Source organism: Arachis stenosperma, chromosome 4 (assembly GCF_014773155.1).
Source record: "Arachis stenosperma cultivar V10309 chromosome 4, arast.V10309.gnm1.PFL2, whole genome shotgun sequence".
NCBI lineage: Eukaryota > Viridiplantae > Streptophyta > Magnoliopsida > Fabales > Fabaceae > Arachis > Arachis stenosperma.
This window is the reverse complement of record NC_080380.1, coordinates 124,190,578-124,203,545: the sequence shown is the minus strand read 5'-3', so window position 1 is coordinate 124,203,545 and position 12,968 is coordinate 124,190,578.

Sequence of the window (12,968 nt, the reverse complement as noted above, 5' to 3'; positions counted from 1 at the left end):
ATTTGGAGGGAAATAAGGAAAAGATATTTTTTGATTTTTGAATTTTTAATTATGAGAGAGAAAAACAACAAAAATACTCAATGCATGAAATTTTTAGATCAAAACAATGAATGCATGCAAGAATGCTATGAATGTCAAGATGAACACCAAGAACACTTTGAAGATCATGATGAACATCAAGAACATAATTTTGAAAAATTTTTGATGCAAAGAAAACATGCAAGACACCAAACTTAGAAATCTTTAATGCATGGAAAATATGAATGCCAAGATGCACATGAAAAACAACATAAGACACAAAACAAGAAATCATCAAGATCAAACAAGAGGACTTATCAAGAACAACTTGAAGATCATGAAGAACACTGAATGCATGGATTTTTTCGAAAAATGCAAGAAAAGATTTTTAAAGCATGCAATTGACACCAAACTTAAAAATTGACTCAAGACTCAAGCAAGAAACACAAAATATTTTTTATTTTTATGATTTTCTAATTTTTTTTTTTTGATTTTTAATTTTTTTCGAAAACATTTTTGATAAAAACGAAAAAGAAAAGAAAAATTTTGAAAAAGATTTTTGAAAAGAAAATTACCTAATCTGAGCAACAAGATGAATCGTCAGTTGTCCATACTCGAACAATTCCCGGCAACGGCACCAAAAACTTGGTGTTGTTGCCGGATTAAAAACTAGGCACCATTGTGGGTTGGAAACAATTGTTTGAATTGTTGTTCGAAATTGATTGTTCCCCGGCAACGGCGCCAAAAACTTGGTGGACGAAATTGTGATCCTTATTCTTTAAGTTGCACTCCTTGTAAAATTATGGAATTTGAAATTGGCATGAGTGGACACAACTCCGTTCAACTAACCAGCAAGTGTACTGGGTCGTCCAAGTAATAAACCTTACGTGAGTAAGGGTCGATCCCACAGAGATTGTTGGTATGAAGCAAGCTATGGTCACCTTGTAAATCTCAGTTAGACAGATTAAATTTGGTTATGGTTTCAAAAATTAATAATAAAAAGAAGAAATAATAAAAGGGATAGGATACTTATGCAGATTCATTGGTGGGAATTTCAGATAAGCGAATGGAGATACTGTATGGCTCAAGAACGCCTACTCTCCTATTGCTTCAACTCAATCCTTCTTACTCCTTTCCATGGCAAGCTGTGTATAGGGGTTCACCGTTCGACGATGGCTACTTTCAATCCTCTCGGGAAAATGGTCCTCTGCGGCTGTCACTCGCATGGCTAATCGTCTGGAGGCATCACCTGGCCGAAGGCTACATCCCATCCTTGCAGTGAAAACTACGCTCACGCGCTCTGTCACAGCACGGCTAATCACTGGTTGGTTCCCGCGCCTACTGGAATAGAATCCCTTGATTCTTTTGCGTCTGTCACTAACGTCCAGCACTTGCGAGTCTGAAGCACGTCACAGTCATTCATTACCGGAATCCTACTCGGAATACCACAGACAAGGTTAGACTTTCCGGATTCCCAGGATCCTACTCGGAATACCACAGACAAGGTGAGACTTTTCGGATCCTCATAAATGCCGCCATCTATCTAGCTTATACCACGAAGATTCTGTTGGGGAATCTAAGAGATACACATTCAAGCTCTGTTGCATGTAGAACGGAAGTGGTTGTCAATCACACGCGTTCATAAGTGAGAATGATAATGAGCGTCACATAATCATCACATTCATCATGTTCTTGGGTACGAATGAATATCTTGGAATAAGAATAAGATAGAATTGAATGGAATAAAATAGAATTGCATTAATACTTGAGGTACAGCAGAGCTCCACACCCTTAATCTATGGTGTGCAGAAACTCCACCGTTGAAAATACATAAGTAAAAGGTTCAGGCATGGCCGAATGGCCAGCCCCCAAAACGTGATCACAGGATTCAAAATACAATCCCGGATGAGATTATGATAGTAAAAGGTTCTATTTATAATAAACTAGCTCCTAGGGTTTACATGAGTAAGTAATTGATGCATAAATCCACTTCCGGGGCCCACTTGGTGTATGTTTGGGCTGAGCTTGATCAATCCACGAGCTGAGGCTTCTCTTGGAGTTGAACTCCGAGTTATGACGTGTTTTGGGCGTTCAACTCCGGATCGTGACGTTTTTCTGGCGTTTAACTCCAGACAGCAGCATGTACTTGGCGTTCAACGCCAAGTTACGTCGTCAATTTCCGAATAAAGTATGGACTATTATATATTTCTGGAAAGCCCTGGATGTCTACTTTCCAACGCCGTTAAGAGCGCGCCAATTGGAGTTCTGTAGCTCCAGAAAATCCATTTTGAGTGCAGGGAGGTCAGATTCCAACAGCATCAGCAGTCCTTTTGTCAGCCTTTTTCAGAGTTTTGCTCAAATCCCTCAATTTCAGCCAGAAATTACCTGAAATCACAGAAAAACACACAAACTCATAGTAAAGTCCAGAAATGTGAATTTAACATAAAAACTAATGAAAACATCCCTAAAAGTAGCTTAAACTTACTAAAAACTACCAAAAAACAATGCCAAAAAGCGTATAAATTATCCGCTCATCAATTTACTTGTGCTTGCATCTCTATTATTGTTGGCGGTTGGGAGGTTTGCAGGATTTGAAAAGGGGATACTTAGTTAGTCTGAAGATCCTTAAGATAGTTGCCTATTTACATTTCTCATGGTTTAGCATGCTTGTACGCTTTAATTATAATTTGGAAGTTCTAGGATTGCCTTCGGCTTTCCTAGGACATTACATGTTAGATATTTGGGCACTGTTACCATGCTGAGAACCTACAGATCTCACCCATGCGAATTTTGTGGTTTTCAGATGCAGGACGTGAAGCTCCTCGCTGAGGCATGCTGGAGGCTTCCTTTTGGCGAAGATTCTTGGCCCTTTGGGATTTTATTTTAATCATGTATTTTGATTAGATAATTATGTTCTCCACTATGTATATATATATATATATTTTGTATTGGCTCCTCTTAGAGGTTATTTTGGAGAAACATGATTTGTATATTGTCTTTTGGGTTGTCTCTTAGGAATTTCTTTATGTATATGTATGTATACTGTTACGTTCGGACCGGTTACCTTCGCAAGTCGAGTCTCGAGTCTTGATATATGTATCTTGGCACTCTTTTATATACCTCTTTACGTTAGCTTACTCTTTATGTGTTTGTTTACGTTATCGATCGGAGTGTTGTGCTTTTTGATTTAAGGATTTTGAATTTTTCATTTTTCTTCAAAGGCTCCTAGTTATAAATATTTTTGCAATACTATACGTACTAAATTTTATTTTTAAAGGTCGTAATATCTCGCCACCTCTATTTTTTGACTTAAGCATAAGACTTTGTGTGGTAGGGTGTTATAGTCGCCACCATTCGTCGCGCTGCCACCACGCCACGTCGCAGTTGAGGAGTAGAGCCGCGAGTGAGAGAGAAGGTGACGCAGAGAGAGAGGGTAGCGGGTCTCGAACTGCCGCACCTTCGTCACCGTTCTGCCATGGACTCCATCGATACCTCTAATGTAGTGCTTGTCGCCGCCATCCATGGAGAACTGCTGCTGCTACCGTCGAACTACTGCAACCCGCCGCTGATAGGGGAGTCCGCCGCTGAGCTGGATGTCGGGAAGAAAGGAGGTGATGGTGGGGAGAGATGTTGTTGCTGCGGTGGCCGTTGTTGCACAAATGGAGGTGACGGCTGAGCTGCCTGCAGCTGTTGGAGTTGCTTTGCCGCCGTTCTGGTCGCCGAATATGGCATGGGTGTTGCCGGCACCGCCACCGGAGCTGCTGCTACTTACTCAATCATTTCTTCTTGATTGCGGTAAGCATTTTTGTTTCGAAAAACACTTTACTATTTTGTAATCTTACGCTGAGATTTTGCGGTGTTAAATGCTATAAGATTGAGTTTCGGCTATTATATGTTGCGATTAGAGTTTCTATGGTTACTGTGAAAGTGGTTTGGAGCTAAGGTTGCGGCTTTCTTAAACTCATTCTATTTCCGAGAATTGTTATAAATTGATATTAATGCGAAATGTATATTTTGTGATTTCATAAGTTTTATGGATTGGTTTGAGTTACTTTGGATGATTATAATTGTTTGTAGTTAAATTATTGATTATTTGAGAAGATTGAATAATTTGGGTTATTGAATAATTTTTGTTAAATTGGCGATTGCTGAATTGGTTTTTTTGAGATTTCGAAATATTTTGATATTGGAAATGAGTCTGAGTTATTGAAAAGGGTTTGAGACATTGGATTTGGAGTGTTGATTTATCAAAAATAATTTCTGAGATTTGAAATTGATTTGAGATATTGGAATTAGTGTGATTTTGGAAATGATTTAAAGAAGTTTGAGGAATGTTTGGATGGAACCCGAAAAGGGTGGCAGAGTCCACTTTCAGGAGAGGTGTTGCCGAAATTTTTATAAAATCTGAGATTTTGTTTGAAACGTTATTTAGAAAATTATGAATTTAAGAATTATATTATTTTACTTGAATTATTAAAGGAAATAATGAATTAAGTTTTGAATTGAATTACTGAGAAGAAAAATATGTTTGAGCTTTATTTCTTAAGCAAAGAATGAAATGTGGTTGAGGAAGTGCGAAAAAGAATATTTGAAAGTGAATGAGATATGTGACTCCAGGTAAGAGGTAGTGGCGTTGTCCACTTGCTCCGAAAATGAGATGAGGAATAAGAATGAAGAAAATTGAGTTTGAATTATGAGATTGAATTGAATGATATTGAGAATGAATTTAAAAATGAAATTGAATTATGATTGAGATATATGTGACTGGATAAGATGCAGTGGTGTTATCCACTTACTCCGGATAAGAGTTCGTGACTCCGGGTAAGATGCAAGGGTTAAGTTCTGTATTTAAGAAGTTTTTAGAGGGGTAGGATTTGTATTTAAGAAGTTTTGATTAAGTTTATGTATTTATTATTTTGTGAATATAATTATGTGATTAAGTGAATTAAAGTAAAGACTTTTTGATTTCATAACTAAGGATTCAGTTTATATTCTCAAAGGCTCAATATTAAATAATTATAATATTAAATAAACATATTAGAGATAAGTAACGCCTGAACTTTTAGTACGATCATAAGATGCTAGAAGTAAAGGTGTTACATCTCTAATGCCTCCATCCTCACTCTCCTTATAGATTCCTGAACTCTATTTTTCCATTTTTTTTTTAATTTTTGCACCTTTAGAGACCAGAGGCTAGCACTCCTATTTATTCCTCGTTCTTCCAATTTTTTTGTTGGCGTTCCTCATGCTACGTCTTTAGCGTTCATCACCTCATGCCTTGTCACTGGAACAGCTACAAAAAGGGAGCTTGCTGCTATCTTTTGTTCTGCTACTCACCGCTAGAATAGAACTCTTTCTATCATTTACTCATCGTTCTTTTCTTCTTCTGATCTGTTACTTCTATTTTGATCCATTGGAATGATCTTCCTCCAATCCATTGCCTCTGCTCTGTTATTCTCCATAGCCACCAGAAAGCTCTTTTCTGCTTCATCGAAAGCTCCCTACCTCCGTCTCTTCTTCGCTCTTTAGTTTTGCTAGAGAGCCAATGCTATAGCCATAATTTCTTTTTTCTTTGATTAAATTTTTTATTGCAAGATTTTCTAGAATGATTTATACAATGGTTGATATATGTCCTAATAGTATTCTGTTTAATTTTTTATTAACTTTTGTTAATTTTATTTTTTTCTTCGTTAATTTTTTGTTATTTTTATTAACTTTTGTTATTTTTATATCTTTTTTGTGGATATATTCGATCCGATCCTATTCACAAATATGTGAATCAAATAAAATCGGATCTGAACTTTTAAAATGCAGATATTGAATCTGGTTTAATGATTTTAGTGTAGATCGAATCTAAATTTTACTAATATCTAATTCGATCTGCAAACACCTCTAAACCTGCTGAAGGCATCGTTTACAGGTCAAGTTGATTTTCAGTCGTATCTCAACGTCCTAAGTTTGTAGACCCCATCAAGTTCTTCTTATATACACTCTTCCACTGCAAATAGAGGTCATTCTTAGTTGTCCAAAATTTTCAGCACCCCAGAGTGCTGACTCCTTTCATTTTCACAAAAGCAAACAAAAGTATAACAAAAAATTAATTTTCTAATATTTTTTTTTTTGATGACTATTCATGTAAAATTATTTTTATATAAAAAATAATAATTAAAATATAAACATATATTATATCAAATAATTTAGTTAATTAAATTATTGACACAGGCCAAATGTCAGTTTAAAATTTTCACAAAAGAATTACTTCGTTAGTAGTATAGTTCCAAACCAACAAATGATCATAATCATTTGTTGGTTTGGAACTATACTACCGACGAAGTAATTCTTTTTGAGAAACTCTAAACCGATATTTGGCCCACATCAAGTTTTTGGTACCGTTGCTGGGGAATCGCAATGTGTGTTTGTCATTGGTTATTGTTTATATATTGATATTGTAAATAGTTTGCTTTTTGTTTGCTTGCTTGTTTTTGTTTTGAAGTTTATTTTCCTTGTTTCTTTTTTGCTTTTGTTTTTATTTTCTCTTTTCACTATGAATTCTCATCCATTTAGTTTTGAGTTTGGTTGTAATTATGTTGCAGGAGATGAAAACTTCAATGATGGTTCACACTATAGGATTGGAAATCAATCAAGGGGGAGCCATTAGTTTGAGTTTTTGCCAGGTTTTTGGTTAGAATTCTAGAGAGATAAGCTCTCTCTTCTCTCTAGAAATTAAGGTTTTAGGTTTAGTTTCTCCTTAGTTTAGGTTTCAATTCTTGTTTTGATTTAGTTTTCTTTACTTTTTATTGTTCTAGCATCTTAATTCTTGTAGTTTTACTTGTTATTTAAAAAAGTTTGGATTCAGGGATTATATTATTCGATTTCAATTTATTTAGAAAAGAAATGAATTATGTTTTGAGTTTTATTTAGTTAAGAAAAAAATTATACTATTTTAAAGTTGGTTTGGGGTATTTTGATTGAGTAAATATGAGTTTTATGAAAGAGAATGGATTTAGAGTGATGTCATTTTGAAGGTTTCGAAAAATATTATAAAAAGTGGTTTTGGTTTTAAAGGAGAATGATTTAAGGAAAAGTGATTCTTAGCGACAAGTTGAAGTTGAGGATTCTCTCTTGTTACGGTGGGCAAGAGGGGTTGAAGATTCCCTCTCTTGCTACATCGGGGAATTGAATGGAGAAGGTTGAGGATTCTCTTCGATTCAATTTTTGGCTGTGGTGTGAATGAGTAAGGTGGAGGATTCCCTATCGTTACATCACAGTCTCTCTTGGATTGGGAGGTTGAGGATTCCCTCTTAGAAGGTTAAGGATCTCCTTCGTGTAGAGACACGATATTTGGGTTAACTACCGGGTGTATCAGGTTTGGCTGTATAACCAACAGATGAGCTCATTGGCCATAGGACAGGCATGTATCACTTGCATTTGTGTGTATTTTTTAGGTGTACATCTTGTGTTTGGATTGCCTATTTGAATAATTGTATCTATATCCCAATTAAACTGATTGTTGTAACTATCCTTTCTATTTGTGTATTCCTTGTATTATTTTGTCTGTGATTGAATAACTAAGAGATCCCTCATGCTGGTGGTGGTGATGCTAAAGGTTGTTCCTGATTGTGTTGCCTTGCACTGTTTGAGGTCTGTGATTGATTTAATTTGAGAACCGAGTATTGGCGAATGAATTGATGATGGTGTTGATTATATGTTGGGCCGGAGGCCGTGATTTGATTTGATTTGGACCGGAGGCCGTGTTTTGACTTTATTTAGGCCGGAGGCCGTAACGAGATTTGATTATATATTGGGCTGGAGGCCGTAATTGATTATATTATGAGATATTAACTGAGTTTTAAAATTCTTTTAACTAAAGAAATAAACTTTGAATTTTTGGATAATAAATTGTTAATGTTTTGAATAGATTCATAAGACGAGCGATAATCACTGTAGTTGAAATCAATTCTTTTCTTATATGTATCCTCTTATGACAATTCTTAAAAATCCTCTACTTAAAACCAGCGAGGATGATGTTCTCACCCCCTATAGATTTTTCTTTTTAGGACGGATGAAAATTTTAAAGAGTTCATTCTGAGCATCTGATTGTGTTATATATTGTTGTATATATTATAGTTTTTCCTCACCTTTATTATTATATTTTGTAAGAGGGATAGGAGCTGTAATGTTATGTATTCTTATACTATTTATAAGTTAATTATATACAAAGTCTAGTATGTTCGTATGTAAGTATATATATGAGGATTGTGATTGAATTTGGTTATATATGAATGTTTGATTAAGAAAAGTATTTTCGATTTTTTTAAGGAAACAGTGACACGGTTTTAAAGAACTAAAGATTGACGGTTTAGAAGTTATAGTAAACTCTCGTTGTAAGTATAGTTACTAAACCAAGCAATCAACCTTTCTTACAACCTTTTGGTTGTCACAAGTAACAAACCCTTTTAAAATTGATAACCGAGTATTCAAACATCAGGTCGTCTTCTCAAGGAATTGCAGGGAGGTATGTTCTTATTATTGGTTATGGGTTTTGTAAATTGGGGTTTTGAAAGTGGGGAACAAGTAAATTAAAGGACAAATAAAATAAATGATTAATTATAAAATAAACTCTTGGCAAGATATGAAAATTCGGAAGTCCTATCCCAGTTACTCCTATGAGAATGGAAGTTAATCCCACTTAGTTAACCTTTGCGTAAGCAAGGGAAAGTCAAGTGAATTAATTGGTTAGAATTCCCAAGTCCTAGCCAATTCCTAAGGAAAGACTAGAGTTAGTGGAATTCCAGTTAATTAGCCGACATAACAATCAATCATGAATAGTTGATAACTCAAGAGCTTCCAGTTAATCAATTAAAGCCAATAATATAAAAAGCTAAATTAAAATCATAAATATCTGGAATACCTCAAATAACATTCCTTCAAAGCAGTCAAATCTAACATGAAAAATATTCATAAGCCAATTGGGCAACATAAATCAAACATAAATAAAAGCATTAAAGTATCTCAAAGTAGAAGAAAAATATAAAGTAAAAGAAATATTGAACCTGTGATGAAGAAGAAAAATTGGGAGTTGAAATAATAAAAATTCCTAATTTCTAAAAATCCTAATCCTAATCCTAAGAGAGAGGAGAGAACCTCTCTCACTAAAAACTACATCTCAAATTACAAATTATGAGTCGTGAAAGCATAATTATGAATGGATGCATTCCCCCACTTTATAGCCTCTAATCTGTGTTCTCTGGGCCAAAAACTGGGTCAGAAACAGCCCAAAAGTCACTGATTGTGAAATCTGGTCCGTACAGGTCGCGGCAAAGTGACGCGGAGGCGTCGTCCACGCATCCGCGCGGATTGAAGTTCGCAGATGCGACGCGTCCGCGTGGAGTGCGCGTTTGCGTCACCTATCTGTACGGCCATGGTGGACGAAATTGTGATTTCTATCTTTTGAGCTTTAGTATGTACACAACTCCGTTCAACTAACCAGCAAGTGCACTGGGTCGTCCAAGTAATACCTTACGTGAGTAAGGGTTGATCCCACGGAGATTATTGGTTTGAAGCAATCAATGTTATTTTATTTGGCTTAGTCAGGATACCAATAGGATTCTTTAGCCTCGTATTTTCGTTGCCAATTAGAGCGTAGAATAAATAGTTATTACTTTAATAATAGAGAATAAAAGCGTTACTTGTTGTGCAGTAATGAGGAATATGTTGGAGTTTTGGAGATGCTTTGTCCTTTGAATTTCTACTTTCCCTAGGCGTCCTTTTCTCACACGCATTGTTCCTTCCATGGCAAGCTCTATGTAGGGTGTCACCGTTGTCAATGGCTACTTCCCATCCTCGCAGTGAAAGCTATGCACGCACTCTGTCACAGTACGGCCAATCACCGGTTGGTTCCCGCTCCTACTGGAATAGAATCCCTCTTTTGCGTCTGTCACTAACGCCCAGCAGGTTAAATTCTGAAGCACGTCACAGTCATTCAATCCCGGAATCCTACTCGGAATACCACAGACAAGGTTTAGACTTTCCGGATTCTCATGAATGCCGCCATCAATCCGGCTTATACCACGAAGATTCTGTTGGGGAATCTAAGAGATATTCATTCAATCTGATGTAGAACGGAGGTGGTTGTCAGGCACACGTTCATGGATTGAGGAAGGTGATGAGTGTCACGGATCATCACCTTCTCCACAGTTAAGCGCGAATAAACATCTTAGATAAGAACAAGCGTGTTTGAATGGAAAACAAAGGAATTGTATTAAATCATCGAGACGCTGCAGAGCTCCTCACCCCCAACAATGGAGTTTAGAAACTCATGCCGTCACAAAGTATGTAATTCAGATCTGAAAATAGCATGAGGTCCAAGATAAGTCTGTAAAAGTTGTTTAAATAGTAAACTAGTAACCTAGGTTTACAGAAAAATGAATGAACTAGGATAATTGGTGCAGAAATCCACTTCTGGGGCCCACTTGGTGTGTGCTGGGGCTGAGACTAAAGCTTTCCACGTGTAAAGGCCTTTCTTGGCGTCAAACTCCAGATTTTGACGTGTTTTGGGCGTTCAACTCCGGATCATGACGTTTTTCTGGCGTTTAACTCCAGACAGCAGCATGTACTTGGCGTTCAACGCCAAGTTACGTCGTCTATCCTTGCGCAAAGTATGGACTATTATATATTGCTGGAAAGCCCTGGATGTCTACTTTCCAACGCCGTTGAGAGCGCGCCAATTGGACTCCTGTAGCTCCAGAAAATCCATTTCGAGTGCAGGGAGGTCAGGATCCAACAGCATCAGCAGTCCTTTTTCAGCCTAAGTCAGATTTTTGCTCAACTTCCTCAATTTCAGCCAGAAAATACCTGAAATCACAGAAAAACACACAAACTCATAGTAAAGTCCAGAAATATGATTTTTGCCTAAAAACTAATATTATTTTACTAAAAACTAACTAAAACATGCTAAAATCTACATGAAATTACCCCCAAAAAGCGTACAAAATATCCGCTCATCACAACACCAAACTTAAACTGTTGCTTGTCCTCAAGCAACTAGATGAATAAAATAGGTTCTAACAGAATTTAAGAAGTAATATATATTTTAGAGTTTTAATTGAAGCTCAGATTCTTTATTAGATGAGCGGGGCTTGTAGCTTTTTGTCTCTGAACAGTTTTGGCATCCCCCTGTATCTTTAAATTTTCAGAATAATTGGCATCCTTAGGAACTCAGAATTCAGATAGTATTATTGACTCTCCTAGTGTAGTATGTTGATTCTTGAACACAGTTATTTTATGAGTCTTGGCTGTGGCCCTAAGCACTTTGTTTTCCAGTATTACCACCGGATACATAAATGCCACAGACACATAACTGGGTGAACCTTTTCAGATTGTGACTCAGCTTTGCTAGAGTCCCCAGTCAGTGGTGTCCAGAGCTCTTAAGCACACTCTTTTGCTTTGGATCACGACTTTAACCACTCAGTCTCAAGCTTTTCACTTGGACCTTCATGACACAAGCACATGGTTAGGGACAGCTTGATTTAGCCGCTTAGGCCTGGATTTTATTTCCTTGGGCCCTCCTATCCATAGATGCTCAAAGCCTTGGATCCTTTTTACCCTTGCCTTTTGGTTTTAAGGGCTGCTTGGCTTTTATTCCTTTTGATTGTAATTATATATATATATATATATATATATATATATATATATATATATATATATATTTTTACTGCTTTTTCTTGCTTCAAGAATCAATTTCATGATTTTTCAGATCATCAATAATATTTTTCGTGTTCCTCATCCTTTCAGGAGCCAATATTCATCAAATTCAAAATACAATTTATGCACTGTTCAAGCATTCATTCAGAGAACAAAAAGTATTGCCACCACATATAATTAATTATAAATTTTATTATTAAGAACTCGAAAAATATAGATTACTTCTTTATTCTAAAAAAAATCTACTACTTTACTCATGCCTGATGATGATGAGAAAAATAAATTATAGCTTAATTGAAAATAAAATCAAAATAGATAAACTAATTACTACTAAATATCTCCTAAGGTGAATTTAAAAAAATGCTATCACTAAGTTAAAGCAGGAAAATTAAAGGGAAAGAAAATTGGAACTTAGCAACCTGTTGTTTTGAGGAGTAGGTGCTCCTTTAAAATATGTGGTGCTTTTTCATGGATTAATCCTTTGGCGCTTTAGCTCCCTTAGATTCACATCCTTGCTCTTCCTGTTCTCTCAGGTGCCATGATCTTAATGAGTTTTAGCTCAGTGATCATGGCAAATCACACCAAACTTAGAGGGTTGCTTGTCCTCAAGCAAAAGAAAGGAAAGGAGAGGAGAAGAAGGAAAGGCATTTTCACATAAAGATAAGATGAGTTAAAAGATATGAGAAGAAATTAAAAATATTTGAAAAAGAATTGGATTAGAAAAAGATATAATTTTAAAAAAAGAAAAGATATGAATCAAAATTTAAAAGATAGAATTGAATTTTAATTTTGAAAAGGATTTTTAAAAGGAGTTAAAGATGTGTTGGAAACAAATTTGAAAAGATGATGGATTGAATTGGAAAGCCATTTGTTCTTTTGGGTTAAGATAAATCTAAAAAAAATTTGCAATCATTGGATTTTAGAAATTAGGATAAACTTTTTGGAATTGAAAGTGATAATTTAAAATATGTTTATGCAAGAAATCATGAATTGAAACATAAAAATTTTGAAAAATTGCAAAGAAAAACGAAATTGTACCTCCTCCCACCATCCTGGCGTTAAACGCCCACATGGTGCATGGTTTGGGCGTTTAACGCCCACATGTTGCTTCTCCTGGGCGTTCAACGCCCATGTGATGCTTCTTCCTGGCGTTGAACGCCAGGAGGTCCTTCTTTACTGGGCGTTTTTCTAAACGCCCAGAATGCTAGCAGATTGGCGTTAAACGCCCAGAAGGTGCATCTTTCTGG